This window comes from Gossypium hirsutum, chromosome A05, assembly GCF_007990345.1.
Source record: "Gossypium hirsutum isolate 1008001.06 chromosome A05, Gossypium_hirsutum_v2.1, whole genome shotgun sequence".
NCBI classification, from domain to species: Eukaryota; Viridiplantae; Streptophyta; class Magnoliopsida; order Malvales; family Malvaceae; genus Gossypium; species Gossypium hirsutum.
In genome coordinates this window covers 84,620,216-84,636,442 of record NC_053428.1, presented here as the reverse complement: position 1 = coordinate 84,636,442, position 16,227 = coordinate 84,620,216, and the positions used below count along the sequence as shown (strand labels likewise).

Sequence of the window (16,227 nt, the reverse complement as noted above, 5' to 3'; positions counted from 1 at the left end):
AGTTTTGAAAAGCTTCTTTCACATGATGCCACAACCACAAGGACCATTAAAAAATTCTATACGCAATTGAAACACTCGGATAGCAATCTACAGATTTGACAAACTTAAGAATTTCAGTGGTTGACATTAATTCATTCGGTAAAGTAAATTGCAACACTTTCAATTCAGAGAAAATATTATTTAAATCAACATTGATGATGAATCATGAGAAAAGGTAGAGTGAGAAGTGGCACAACATTCTCTCAATTCCTTTTCATCCGATGACTTTAACTTGTTTGAATCAAATAAAAACCTAAAAATACTTTCAAATGTTTTTAGTTGTTCAAATCTGCTCTTCAAAGAAGTAATTGTCATGTCTACAATAACTAAAAAATAATCAACTCTAAATAATTCATCAGTCGACTGAATTTCTTCATCCTCTTAGTTATTCTTATAAAAAAAATTTATAATAACACGACGCTTTGTTGGAAGGGTAGACTCTACATCCATATCAAGTGTAATACTTTTAGCAATATTCATACTAGAAGTAAAGTATTCATCTCTATACTTTTCAAAATATGATAATACACCTTCTAATTGTTTTATGGTGGAGTCAATGCACATAGACTTAGATTCCAATTTCTTACTCATCATATTTATAGCAAATAAAACTTCATACCAAATTACCATATCAAGCAAAAACTCAAAACTTCCAAGTGCGTTGACCAAACTCTCCACTTCACTCTTTGACTTTGCATCATCACGAGATTCATATAATTTTGAAAAAGCCAATCTTATTTAAGGAGCTTGAAATTTAATAGCTTTAACACTTTTAATTTGACTCTCCAAACGAGTATTATACAAAAATTTCAAAGTTTATTTAAGGACATTGTCAAGCAAAATTTTCCATCTTTTTATAGAACCTAAAAATAATGAATATATGCGTTGAACAACTCCAAAAAAATTAAACAGCTCTAATACAAGAATGTGCCATATCACTAAGAGTAAGATTCAAACTATAACAAGCACAAGGCATAAATAATGCTCTAGTGTTTGTTTCAAGAAATCGCTTTTGAACACCTTGGTGCTTCTATTTCATATCGAAACCATTATCATAACCCTGACCCATTATATTATCAACATTAAGATGAAGAGACTTCAAAAAGTCTCAATCTAGATTTATCATCCACCTTCAAAAACTCTAAAGGGTAATCCTCAATTTTTATTTTATTAGTTAACATATTCACATATCGTACTATTAGATTCATTTGTTCTTGATGACTAATATCAGAGGTACAATCAAGAATTATTGAAAAACATTTCACCTATTTGATGGTATTAATTATAGAGCTTTTAATACTACTGGCCAAAAGGGAAATCAACTCATTTTGAATTTTATGCCCAAGATAATGATAATGAATTTCATGGTTTTAAATGCGTCTAACATGATCTTGCATTATCACATCGTATTTCGTAATAATTTCAATCAATCCCAGGAAATTACTATTGTTATCTTGATAGAGTTTTTCATTGGATCCTCAAAAAGCCAAATTATGAGTAGCAAGACATTTTATAGCTGAAAATATTATGAGTAAAACTTGCCTACATCACTCTTTCTATTTCATAATATGTTCTTACAAGCTTTTGTCAATTGTTTCATTTTTTTATCCAACCTTTCCAAGTATTCATATGCTTAACATTGTTTTCATGTTGTTTGAGTCTCTCACTAATATGCCTCCAATCACTTAAACCCTCATTTGCTAACAAACTTTTGTTACTAATAGATTTGAACAACTTACAACAAAAACAAAACACTTTGGCAACATGTTAGGGAATAATCCAACCATTTTCTATCGTTAATCTCACAATTGTTCAACTTTCTAGAAAAATAAGCATATGAAAACTTCCTATTATTATTATCGAGAGGAAAATCAAGATTCATTTCTCTTAATATAGGCCCCTTTTCAACTAAAACATTCATTGTTTTATTATCAAGATTAGCCCAATTTCTAGGATCATAAATATCTAAAGAAGAAATTGTTTGTTCTTCATTAAGACCAAGGTTTTCAATATTGGATACATTTGGCACATCATTAGGGCTCATTTGGATCATTAATTTCATCATTTTCAGTGGCATCATTATGCAATCTTTCATTTAATTGATCCAAATTTTCATTAGAAACTACTTTTTTAAAAACAAATTTATCAATAGCACATTGCTATGATTTTTTTAAAATCTTTAGCATGTTTTCTCTTTTTCCTTTTTTCATTTCCAGATAAATGCTTTTTAGGTAAGATTGTATATAAAAGATAGATCAGATACTTAAGTAACACAAGAAAATAAAATAATAGCACCTGGTAAAAGAATTCCAAGTTCAATATTTGTTTTCGTATTTGTTAATTCCAAAAGTCAAATCAAGTCACTGAAATTCTGTAAATATAATTATAATAATCAATTACAAATAGACATGGTAATTAACAATATCCAATTATTTGTGAGGGAAATGCAACTAAAAAATTAAATGAGTAACCAAAACAAATAAATTTTTAATCGCATAAAGTCATAAAGAAAAGGTATGTAGTAATATATTGTACTATGGTTCATTAAAAAAGGAATTAGGGGGTGAAGCTAAATATAAGGCTGGCTTAATAACTTTATTAGTTATGTAAAACCCTAACCCGACCTAGACATTATGGTTAAATCTCGAAAATTACATTAGCGACATGTGAAATCATTTGTTATTTTGAAAAAAAATAGAGGTTTGAGTTTGAAATCGTAAAAATTTCTAAGATTGACTAATTTTATTTCTTCGAAAAATATTTAGTAAAATATATTTATTTTTAAAATAAAAGCTTCATTTTAATTGTAATGTTGTTTGAAAACATCTAAATATGAAGGATCTTATATTATAATTATAAAATAATTATCTTATAAAGAAGCCCACAACAGATTTTCATAAATCTATTCATAAAATTCACGAATTATTATTTTGTTTAAAATTTTGAGAAAAACATAATTAATTTAGAAGAATGACATTATTTAAAATACTTAAAACCCCATAATTTTTTGCATGCATGCATGATAGTTTTAAAGTCATAAAAATATAAATCACAACCAAAATAAAGGTAAAGCCCAAAGTCCAAAGTCCAAAGTCTAAAAGACCACAAAAACACAACCAAAATCAAAATAGTTAAAAATCCAATAAATATTCATGATGTAAAATTTTCCGAGAGGCTCCACCAAGTGCTGATCCAAGTCCTATGTTTGAGTGTTACCTGAAAGGTTGAAACACTAATAGGGTGAGCTTTTTAAGCCCAGTGTGAGATTAACACAAACTCGTTCACAACATAAAACATATACGATACAATGTGATAAAGTCACGTATGTCAATATTTCATAAGCATATCATGAATGATCATGTTAATGCATAATTTGTAAAACAATGCAAATTTTAGGAAAACGGTCCTACCCATCTCCGCTACACACCATAATCAAGTTTACCCAAAACTCGTCCAACCAACACATCAAATTGTGAACAGTGTCACAATAATGCAGATAAACTGCCATATAAACAAAATCATGGACAAGCCACCAAAGTCATAGATAAACTATAATATAATCAGAATTGTGAACAGTGTCACATTAATGCAGATAAAGTGACATATACTTCCACCTTTCACACATCCCACCCTATGCATGTGATATGGCTAAAACACTCAAAATCATATAGGCATGTTTAGCATGCAAATCATACTTACTCAAGGTACCAAATTTTCACATCTTATCTTTATACGAATATCACATATGCCGTATAATCACATAACATGAGAATAAGATGTACATATTTTTCATATTATTAGCAAACATCAATATCACACAACATGCTTTTTATAAGTATACGGTTTAAGAAAAACACTTACTTGATAAAAATTCATAAAGATGACTTAACTCACTTTATGGATACATATAGTATCCCCATCAAACCACATTATTTTAATAGCAACATTTTTATCAATATAATAATAGTCTTAATTTATTTAATGTTAAAACCCACACTTGAACACAGATCTGATGTGCAATAAATCTCTCAAAACCTCTACACATGGATCTACAATTAGATTACCTAATTGAGCAACAAATGATGATCTTGAGTTAGGACTATCGTCTTAAGAGTTAATACGATAAATTGATTATTGATTATTGATTATTATTAACACTTACCCTTAAAAGATATCTCAAATTAGCGATCTAATCCCAACGATTAACGGTCTCTTGGGTTGATGTCAATTGGCCCTTCTACATATAAGATATATGATATATTAATCATTGAGAAAATAAATCACTAAGGTCCCCCCTAAAGTAAATGGCCAAGGGAGAAACAATAAGGGAGGAGTGATTCTCATTCAATCCTTATACTTACTTTATTTCAATCAAAAAAGAGAGTAGGTGGATCGTCTTGATTTTCATCCAGGAAAATTGAACGATCTAAAGAGGGGCCTGATTAAGAGTAAGTTTACGAAATAAAGGCTTAGAATTTAAGAAACTAAGTGAAATAAATAGTGCATAATTTTATTTACTAAAAGAAAATAAGTATGTTGAAAAATGATGAAGAAAAGAGGAGGAAACATAGGCGGTGGTGCTACGACGGCGATGGAGGCGGCAGTCCGGTGGAGGAGAAAGAAATGATAAGGGTTTCAGTCACTAAATTAAAGAAGGAGAAAGAAGAAGAGAGAGAGAAAAAAGGTTGATGTTTTATTGTGGCACACGGTGGTTGTCACGATGGTGAAGGGCGGCCATAAAGGCAGCTATGGAATAAAAAGAAGAAGAAAGGCAGTGGTGCAATAGAGGTTCAGTGGTGGTAAAGGTGGCTCAAAACCAAAAAAAATATGGAAGAGGGGAGAAATTGGAGAGAAAATAGGTGGTTGATGGCTAAACAAAAGAAAGAAAATAAGAGAATAGGGAGGAGCTTTAGGGAAGTGCAGCAATGAGAAGGGAAGAATGAAAAGATGGATGAAAATGGGTGTTGTCAAACATGTCTAGGTTCAACGAACATCACTCGTGGTAAAGGTGAAGAGAATGGCAAGTTAGGGGGAAATGAGTGAAAAGGGGATCATGGGAGTGAAAAGGGGGCTTAATGAAGGAAGGTTGACTCACACAAAAGGAAAGAATCTTTCCCCATGAATGGTAACTATCATAGACGATTTTGGGGTTGTTGACCACTAAAGTTGGCAAAAAAATTAAATAAAAAAATAGATTTTTAACAGAAAATATTTTAAAAGTATGGGATGACCTTTGCTAAGAGTTTGAAACAAATTTGCACCTAATAGAAATTAGTGCAAGGGAAGGGATTCGAACACAAATCATCAAGGATAGCTCCACCAATACTCAATCACAATAATTGATTTTTATTTATCAAACGTGCGAAGGTAACCTTAAAAAAATCGAGGTGTGATCACTCTCGGTTCACTAACTCAATTTCTACTAACCCAGATTGTGGGATATGACAAGTTAAAACCCAAATACGTTATCAAATTAAGAATGAAAAGTTACAATAAAGAAGATGAATGAGGGAGAATTATACCTGCAACAATGGTATATCTGGAAAACTACAGATGGGAGGCACCATAGGTAGCAAGTAGGTGCAATGGCCAATTGTATACCGACAGTCCGACACAACCACATAGGAAGACAGGAGAGAGAATGACTACCATGCCAAAGCCGTCGTCAACCGTCGGAAAAATTATTTTAGAATCTCAAACTCTCAATGTGTCAAATATAAAGTAAAAATTAATTACTTCAATTGATTGATGCTGATGACTGATGAATGATGTATTACTCAAATGAAATTTGGCCCTATTCAATTGATTTTTATACATATTAATATTATGCAATACATTTTCAGGTTGAATCTTAAATTTGGTTTTTTTTTATTTTCTTATATTTTAGAATAAATAAAAAGAAATGAAGTAGATATAAAAAAATCACCATCAATATAGTTTTTCATCCCAAACGTATGGATTTTTTTTCTTGAAAAAAAGGTTGGTTTTGGTTCATGTAGGAGAAAGCTTGTTTGTAAAGAAATTGAGATAATATGCATCTTCATCTCCACTAATTTAGTCAAGGCAGCCTTATTATTGGAGTAACAATACTTTTTATATGTATTTAAACAAGTTTGGTTTAATTGCATGTTTGATTAAATTGTATGCTATTTTGTTTGGTAATGAAATATTTTTCTGAATCAATAGAAATTTAAAATAAGTATATTGGATAACAATGGAAAATTATTTACTTTTTTTTTCTCACCTTCTTACGTAATTGTTTTTCTGCAAAAATAATGAATTGTATATGTTTGTAACGCCCCGATTTTTAGCCCTGGAAGTATTGGGCCTTGAGTCTGGGTTTGGGTGAAAAACGGCCCGAATAATTTGGATGTTATTATTATTTCGTATGTTTAGTTTAGTAATTAAATAAATTACGAAGGGTTTATGGTGTGGGAAAAAAGGCCCAAGAGTAAATTTAATTCGAGGCAATTCTTGAATTTTAATTTTGGGAGAGAATAAATTTAATTCGAGGCAATTCTTCAATTTTAATTTTGGGAGAGAAGGTTCTGGCAATATGGGCTTTTAAAGTTGAGGTGGTAAAATAGGACACAAAAAGATCTGTGGTAAAGTGGCATGTGGCGCCACCTAGGTGTTTGGGGAGTGACGTGTAGATGTTTAGGGCGAGCTAGAGTTCAAGTCACATGGTAAGAGTATTGTTACTTTTATTTTTATTTTTTTGTGTGCATGTGCCGGGCATGTGATAGAGCTTAAGTGGAAATTTGGCTAGGGCTTTAGGAAGGTTGGGTCGCGGGTCTGAATGGCCATTAGGGCAACCTTTATTTTCTTTTTGTATTGCCAAATTAGGGCTAGCCACCTAGAGCCTTCCCTTTCATTCTATTCTCTCCTCAGTATCTCAAAAAGCCGAAAAACGCAAAGTTAGATCTCCTGAGTGCCGAATTCTTCCTTCTCTTCTCCTCTCTTCTTCTATTTTATTTTTCTCCTTCTTTTCTTCTCTATCCAAAACATTCCTACCATTCTACTCACCTCCTCTGTAAATCCCATCCTCCACAAAACCTCCATAGCCGATTGCCATAAAAGCCGAAATCCTGAAAACTCACTTCTTGTGCCGATTTCTCCAAGCCAAAATCCTTCAGTTATTTTTGTTCTTTTTGATCAACTTTCATCTTCTCTAAACCATTAGTATCTATCGGCAACATTACTTCAAAGTTATAGCCTCAAATCGTCATCTTCTTCATCACTTAAAAAGCCAAAATACCATAGATTTAGGGACTTATAGCCGAAACTTCAGATCTCCTGGATTCGAGTTCTAGTATCATTTAGAGGATAGATCTACATCAGATCTATGTAGAAATCAAAGAGGAATAAGTGATAAGTGCTCATCACCTCAGATCTAGTCTTATTTTACAATTTAGAAAAGCTGAAGTCCCTAAAATCTAGGGAGGCTGTCGATTTGGGCATAGGGCTTTAAGGGTCTTTAACCGACGATTTCTTTTGGTGATTAGTGTCTTCTAGAGTTTTGATCGAAGGCTTGGATCTTTGGAACAACTAGACTTAGATCTAGTCATCGGTTTTCGGAAAAAAGGTAAGATTCTAAAGGCTTTAGGGGCATGGTTCGAATATGGGTTGCTGAATATTGGGATTGGTTGTTATGGGTTGCAATCTAAGAATTGTGGTAATCAATTGTAGGACATCGTAAGGGATCTCAGTAGCAGTCGTCGCGAAACAGGTGTGTATCGAACACCCTCTCATAGTTCAATTCGGCAAAAGCTGAAATGCCGAAATTCTGGCATTTCGTGGGCTTGTGAGTGTGCGAGTGCTCACAAGACGTTTAGAAATCATTAGATCTGAAATTGAAAAGTGGTAAGTTAGTCGTGTGTGAAATTTCGTGCACTTTGGTAATTGGGCCTCGATAGGCTAAAACTGGGCCCAATGGGCTTACGGGCTCATACGGGTTAATAAATAAAATAATAATAATAATATATAATATAAAAAATAGGCAATAAGTATGTTCTGTTAGACTGTAGAATTGAAACTGCTTAAACCGGTAAACTGGTCATAAAACTTGAATTAAATGGGCTTAAATTGCTAATGGACACTATAGGGCCCATTAGGGGTTTTAGGGCCCAATGGCTAAAATTGTGAAATTGAGACAAATAAATTATTGTGATGAAAAATGGGCTAGTAAGGACAGTAACATTCATGAGAAACTTTAAAACTGATAAAATTACTGAAGTACCTTTATAGGTGGAAAATTTACAAATTTACCCCTAGGAGCAAAATTACTGATATACCCCTAGGGTTAAGGTTGACCTGAATGTATGTTTGACTGTTACTATTTACTGCATGCCATGTTATTATTATCTGATGCATGGGACTGGGTTATTGATGGAGGAAGTACTGAAAGTGGCTTGTCCACGTACTGGAGGCTTTGCCTCAACTTACTAATATCTGAGCAGCAATGCTGCAACTGTGGAGTGTAGGGCTGGGTGGGTTGAGCTATTCCCACATGGAGTGTAGGGCTGGTACGGGTGGAGTGTAGTGGTTGGTTATTGGCTGGGTTGGGCTTGCATACACGAATATGTCTGTTCTGTTCTGGAATGGGCCTATGGGCCATACTGTTATCTGAAAAGGGGCTAAGGCCCAGTTTATTATATTCTGAAAAGGGCTTAGGCCTAGTACCCGCTGTTATCTGAATAGGGCTTAGGCCCAATGGGCTTGAGCTGACTTGGGCTTTGGATGGGTTTTCCATACACACTGAGTTTTCCAAACTCACCTATTTTCTCTTCCATCCTTACAGGTGAGCCCTAGTTGGTGGACTTGGAGCTAGGCGGGATTCAGAGTGGCCACGAAGATTAAATTTCTGGTTTTTTAAATAAATTTTAATTAGCTTCCTTTTAAATTTCGCATTTATTTTTGATTATTTCTATTTGGTTAGAGTTGTAATAAGGCCGCTTTATTATTTTTATTTTGGGTTTTTTAAATTACTTAAATCGTTTTCAACTTGAGATTCACATCACTTAAATTGATTCCTTAAAATTGGATAGCCCTAGGGCGCGTTTTATAAAAGTTACTTATTTTCAAAATATCATAATAACCGAGCAAAGCTTCCGCAAAGTAAATGTTTTCAAAGGAAATAAATATTTTAAATAGAATAAAACTTAATTTTCTGTTCGTGGACAAGTAATAAGCTTAAAGTGTGGCAATGGATGTGTGCATGTCTAGGATTGGATCATGTAAGAGCTAGGTACTTAAGCAGTCTAATTGACTCACCTCCTCTTTTCCTGAATCCTATCTGGTGCGTAGTATCCATTCACTTTAATTTAAAACGAAAATATTCTTTAAATACTAAGAAAGATTTTAGATAAAACATGACTTCTCTAATAACGTTTCAATGTGACATGCCAGATTCGATCGTAACATCTAGGCCGGGTTTGAGGTGTTACATTTAGTGGTATCAGAGCCAAGTTACAATAACTCGGCTGTGGATCGGATCCAAAAAGGCTTTCGAAAATTTTTTTAAACCCAAGAAGGGTATTTTTTGAAAAAAATCCGAAAATTTTTGTTTTAAAGAGACTTTTTTTTCAAACTTGTCTACTTCAAAATACGCATATTTTAAGAATTTGATTTTAAAGAGGTTAGATTCTTCTAAGTTTTCTGAAATCTAATGTGGCACACTGAATCCCCGGCACCAAGTCTGTAAGTACTTTTGCCTTAAATACTGTACTAAAACCTTACTGTAGATAGGATTGAGACTTTACTATGATACTGTAGCTAGGTTGATACTGAAACCATAGAGACTGAGACAGTAGGAACTAAAACCCCAAAAAGATTGAGACTGTAGCTAGGCTATGATTCTGTAAAGAACAAAAACTCTAAAATACTATCTTTGAATAAGACATATGAATAAATAGTAAAATTTTTTGAGATCTTTGTAGTTATTTGATATGTGTACTGGTAATGTAGAGTATTGATATGAATTCTGAGGGTAAGCAAAGTCTGCCAACTTCGGGTAGCGGTAACTCAGAGTTTGGTACTGAGGCACAGGCCGAGTTAGTAAGGAATGTGGTAGAGGAAGTATTGGATACCAAAATTAAGGAAATTAGGGAAACGCTTCAAGTAGGGTGCTTGGAGTGTAAGAAAAGGAAAGATCCTAGTTCTCAGAGAACAGAACCTCGTTCTGTGAAACATGTTAAGACACGACCAACTTTTCCAACCTGCAAGAACTGCAACGGGCATCATCCGGGTGAATGCCATTGGAAGTCAGGAGCATGCTTTAGATGTGGGTCCAAGGAGCATCGAGCTTAGGATTTCCAAGCTTATTTTATTTAAGTGTGTGTTACGAGTTGTATGCGGACTTGATAGATGTTTCTTTACTTTGGTAATTAGAAGTTCTGGGCCGTACTAAGAATTATTTTTAATAAGAGTGCGCAGCAGAAGCATAGTGGTTTGACTTGAGTAATACGGTTAGTTGATAGTTTGAAAATTTTGAGGACGAAATTTCTTTAAGGGGGGTAGAGTTGTAACGCCCCGATTTTTGGGCCTGGAAGTATTGGGCCTTGAGTCTGGGTTTGGGTGAAAAATGGCCCGAATAATTTGGATGTTATTATTATTATTTCGTATGTTTAGTTTAGTAATTAAATAAACTATGAAGGGTTTATGGTGTGGGAAAAAAGGCCCAATAGTAAATTTAATTCGAGGCAATTCCTGAATTTTAATTTTGGGAGAGAGGGTTCTGGCAATATGGGCTTTTAAAGTTGAGGTGGTAAAATAGGACACAAAAAGATCTGTGGTAAAGTGGCATGTGGCGCCACCTAGGTGTTTGGGGAATGACGTGTGGATGTTTAGGGGGAGCTAGAGTTCAAGTCACAAGGTAAGCATATTGTTACTTTTATTTTTATTTTTTTGTGTGCATGTGCCGGGCATGTGATAGAGCTTAAGTGGAAATTTGGCTAGGGCTTTAGGAAGGTTGGGTCGTGGGTCTGAATGGCCATTAGGGAAACGTTTATTTTCTTTTTGTATTGCCAAATTAGGGCTAGCCACCTAGAGCCTTCCCTTTCATTCTATTCTCTCATCAGTATCTCAAAAAGCCGAAAAACGCAAAGTTAGATATCCTGAGTGCCGAATTCTTCCTTCTCTTCCCCTCTCTTCTTCTATTTTATTTTTCTCCTTCTTTTCTTCTCTATCCAAAACATTCCTACCATTCTACTCACCTCCTCTATCAATCCCATCCTCCACAAAACCTCCATAGCCGATTGCCATAAAAGCCGAAATCCTGAAAACTCACTTCTTGTGCCGATTTCTCCAAGCCAAAATCCTTCAATTATTTTTGTTCTTTTTGATCAACTTTCATCTTCTCTAAACCCTTAGTATCTATTGGCAACATTACTTCAAAGTTATAGCCTCAAATCGTCATCTTCTTCATCACTTAAAAAGTCAAAATACCATAGATTTAGGGACTTATAGCCGAAACTTCAGATCTCCTGGATTCGAGTTCTAGTATCATTTAGAGGATAGATCTAAATCAGATCTGTGTAAAAATCAAAGAGGAATAAGTGGTAAGTGCTCATCACCTCAGATCTAGTCTTATTTTACAATTTAGAAAAGCCGAAGTCCCTAAAATCTAGGGAGGCTGTCGATTTGGGCATAGGGCTTTAAGGGTCTTTAACCGACGATTTCTTTTGGTGATTAGTGTCTTCTAGAGGTTTGATCGAAGGCTTGGATCTTTGGAACAACTAGACTTAGATCTAGTCATCGGTTTTCGGCAAAAAGGTAAGATTCTAAAGGCGTTAGGGGCATGGTTCGAATATGGGTTGCTGAATATTGGGATTGGTTGTTATGGGTTGCAATCTAAGAATTATGGTAATCAATTGTAGGACATCGTAAGGGATCTCAGTAGCAGTCATCGTCAAACAGGTGTGTATCGAACACCCTCTCATAGTTCAATTCGACAAAAGCTGAAATGTCGAAATTCTGGCATTTCGTGGGCTTGTGAGTGTGCGAGTGCTCACAAGACGTTTAGAAATCATTAGATCTGAAATCGCAAAGTGGTAAGTTAGTCGTGTGTGAAATTTCGTGCACTTCAGTAATTGGGCCTCGATAGGCTAAAACTGGGCCCAATGGGCTTACGGGCTCATACGGGTTAATAAATAAAATAATAATAAAACTATATAATATAAAAAATAGGCAATAAGTATGTTCTGTTAGACTGTAGAATTGAAACTGCTTAAACCGGTAAACTGGTCATAAAACTTGAATTAAATGGGCTTAAATTGCTAATGGACACTGTAGGGCCCATTAGGGGTTTTAGGGCCCAATGGCTAAAATTGTGAAATTGAGACAAATAAATTATTGCGATGAAAAATGGGCTAGTAAGGACAGTAACATTCATGAGAAACCTTAAAACTGATAAAATTACTGAAATACCTTTATAGGTGGAAAATTTACAGATTTACCCCTAGGAGCAAAATTACTGATATACCCCTAGGGTTAAGGTTGACCTGAATGCATGTTTGACTGTTACTATTTACTGCATGCCATGTTATTATTATCTGATGCATGGGACTGGGTTATTGATGGAGGAAGTACTGAAAGTGGCTTGTCCACGTACTGGAGGCTTTGCCTCAACTTACTAATATCTGAGCAGCAATGCTGCAACTGTGGAGTGTAGGGCTGGGTGGGTTGAGCTATTCCCCACATGGAGTGTAGGGCTGGTACGGGTGGAGTGTAGTGGTTGGTTATTGGTTGGGTTGGGCTTGCATAAATGAATATGTCTGTTCTGTTCTGGAATGGGCCTATGGGCCATACTGTTATCTGAAAAGGGGCTAAGGCCCAGTTTATTGTATTCTGAAAAGGGCTTAGGCCTAGTACCCGCTGTTATCTGAATAGGGCTTAGGCCCAATGGGCTTGAGCTGACTTGGGCTTTTGATGGGTTTTCCATACACACTGAGTTTTCCAAACTCACCCATTTTCTCTTCCATCCTTACAGGTGAGCCCTAGTTGGTGGACTTGGAGCTAGGCGGGATTCAGAGTGGCCACGAAGATTAAATTTCTGGTTTTTTAAATAAATTTCAATTAGCTTCCTTTTAAATTTCGCATTTATTTTTGATTATTTCTATTTGGTTAAAGTTGTAATAAGGCCGCTTTATTATTTTTATTTTGGGTTTTTTAAATTACTTAAATCGTTTTCAACTTGAGATTCACATCACTTAAATTGATTCCTTAAAATTGGATAGCCCTAGGGCGCGTTTTATAAAAGTTACTTGTTTTCAAAATATCATAATAACAGAGCAAAGCTTCCGCAACGTAAATGTTTTCAAATGAAATAAATATTTTAAATAGAATAAAACTTAATTTGTTGTTCGTGGACAAGTAATAAGCTTAAAGTGTGGCAATGGATGTGTGCATGTCTAGGATTGGATCATGGAAGAGCTAGGTACTTAAGCAGTCTAATTGACTCACCTCCTCTTTTCCTGAATCCTACCTGGTGCGTAGTATCCATTCACTTTAATTTAAAACGAAAATATTCTTTAAACACTAAGAAAGATTTTAGATAAAACATGACTTCTCTAATAACGCTTCAATGTGACATGCCAGATTCGATCGTAACGTCTAGGCCGGGTTTGGGGTGTTACAATGTTTGTCAGTTCTCAAACTTCACACTTTTTCTTTTCTTTTTTTTATCCATTCTCTCCCGAATTTCATTCAATACAATATCATGGTACCTAAATTAATATCAAATATTATCTTTCTTTTTTATTTATTAAATTTATCATAATTATTGAAAAATAAGAGAAATATTATATCTTTCCAAATCAAATTTCAAGTCCGCTCAAAGAAAATGAAAAAGTAAAATCTATTTCGTAAAATGTAATATATAGAATAATTAAAAATTAATTAAATCATTTGTAGACGTTGATTAAAAGCTCAAATTGATTAGAAATCAATTGATTAAAAGATAATTTTAAAAAAATATATAGAAAGTTAAACACGCAAGTGATATTTTTAGGAAAGGAAATAATTGTATAAAACAGTGATATCACGTCATATGTATTCCTTTTCCAATAATTTAATGTTACATAAACATTTTCATCCTAAAAAAAGTCAATTTTAAATGAAATTCCTAAAATTCAAGATAAAATTGCTGATATAGTATTAAACTATTGAAAATAGATAATATCCTGTTTCATACAATACTTTCTCTTCCCAATCCCCATTTACAATCATTTTTGTTATTCCATTTTATATGCACTTTAAAAATTTAAAATTTTACCAATTCAATATATGAATTAGCATCTCTTGGGTTGTCATAATGCATAGGGGTGTGCAAATTTCGATTAAAGCCGATTTAACTTATTGAACCGAACTAATTTGGTTAATTGGTCGGTTAACCAATCTAATTCAGTCGAAGTTTAGTTAATAATTTTTTCGAAATTCGACTAACAATTAATTCGATTCGAAATCGATTAATTAACCAAACTTAATAATTAATATTATATACTAACCCATCAGGCCACTACCTACTCAGACCTAGGGCCCAAACAATAACCCATTCCCAAATAAACCCAACCCACTGAAAATAAACCCAAACATTAACTCAGGCCCAAAACATAATATTTTAATTCCTCTTAAACCTAAAAACAATGCACATGGTAATACACCAGCCACCAGGTCCCAAAATCTCACAAACTCAAAAATTCCTAACCCTAAATTGAAAATCCCTAATTTAAAATCTCTCAAGTCCCAAAATCTCCACCACTAGTCACCATCGTCTGACATCCACTAGTCACATCATTCAGCGTACACCAAGTCACCATCATCTTTTGACGTTCATCTACCATTAATTTCGACTTCACCCAAATTCCTTAATCGAAAATCTCCCAAAATACCTAACCCAACGTAATGGCTGATGACACAACTTCGATTTCAACTTCACTCACCACCATCCGACACTTATCTTGAATTTTTCAGGTGTTTTTTGTCAAAGGTTTTTTTTTACTGAAATGGATTTTTCTCCGGCTTCTTTTTTTTATGAAAAAATTTTCATTCTTCGATATTTCTGCAATTCTACTGTTTTTTTTGTTCTCAACGTGTGTTTGTGAATATAATTTAGTAGAAAGGTTACTGACCATATTTGCTGCTTCTTGGTTCTGCAATTCTTGGATTTTTCATATATGCAGGTTAGTGACCATGCACCTCAAATACAAATTGAAACTTTACATTCATCTTTGGATGCATTCCCAATTCTAATGATAATAGTAATCCAATGCTAATTTTCTACTATAACGTATTAAAATAAATGCATAATATTATCCAAAATTCATTCAAAACATTGAAAAAAATGATCAACAAGCTTTGCCAAGTTAGAAGATGAGTAAGATGTTGTGGAAAAATTTCTGTTAATTTGGTTAATTGATCGAATTAATCGAAATATTTTGGTTCGGTTAATTTTTTTGGAAAAATTTCAATTCAGTTAATGGTAGTTCGATTTGGTTAACCGATCGGTTAATCGTTTGAACACCTCTAATTATGCAGGCTTTGCATGAATGCTTTTTTACAATGAATCGAGTTGAGAAGTGTTTTTTGATAAAATAAGCATGAGATATACTTGAAACATTTTTCAATTCGTAAATTGATATAAGCGGTGGAGAACCACTTGAAATATTGTGTGGGGGTAATTAACTAAAAAAATTGGTTATAATTTTTTAAAATGTTATGTAATTGATCCTAAAAAAAATTGAAAAATACCCCATCAAAATTTTGATTTCATACAAAATTTGAAAATCATCCACCAAAACATTATGAAAAAGAATTATTTTATAAAACAAAAATCCCTAATCTGTTGTAAATCCATTGATAAATGGATGTATATGACCTCAAATTTATTCTATTGTAACCCCTAAATAATGAATGTCCATAACTCATAAATTCATTATCTTGTAACCCCTATATCATTTGTAGAGTATATTAATGTTGGTCATTAATGTTTTGTAACTTATGGTACTTGAAGCCCTATAAATAGAAGGCATGTACAAGCGTATTATATCCTAAGAGAAAGTTGAATCATCCTTTCCTTTCTTTATCTTTCTTTCCCTCTTAATCTTTATATTATTCTTTTAGTTTTACAATACGTTATCAACACGAGTCTCTACAAGTTTATAATGAAGTTCATGTCATTGCGACTATATA

General features: G+C 33.6%; 1 long non-coding RNA gene across 1 annotated transcript; it reads right to left on the bottom strand.

The window, feature by feature from the left end:
- Positions 1-2,982: 2,982 nt before the first annotated feature.
- On the bottom strand, positions 2,983-5,064 carry LOC121229151 (uncharacterized). Its single transcript, XR_005926760.1, has 3 exons — positions 4,401-5,064; positions 4,202-4,276; positions 2,983-3,255 (listed from the first exon to the last, which is right to left on the bottom strand). It is a non-coding gene; the product is annotated as an uncharacterized lncRNA (long non-coding RNA).
- Between the last annotated feature and the right edge of the window lie 11,163 nt (positions 5,065-16,227).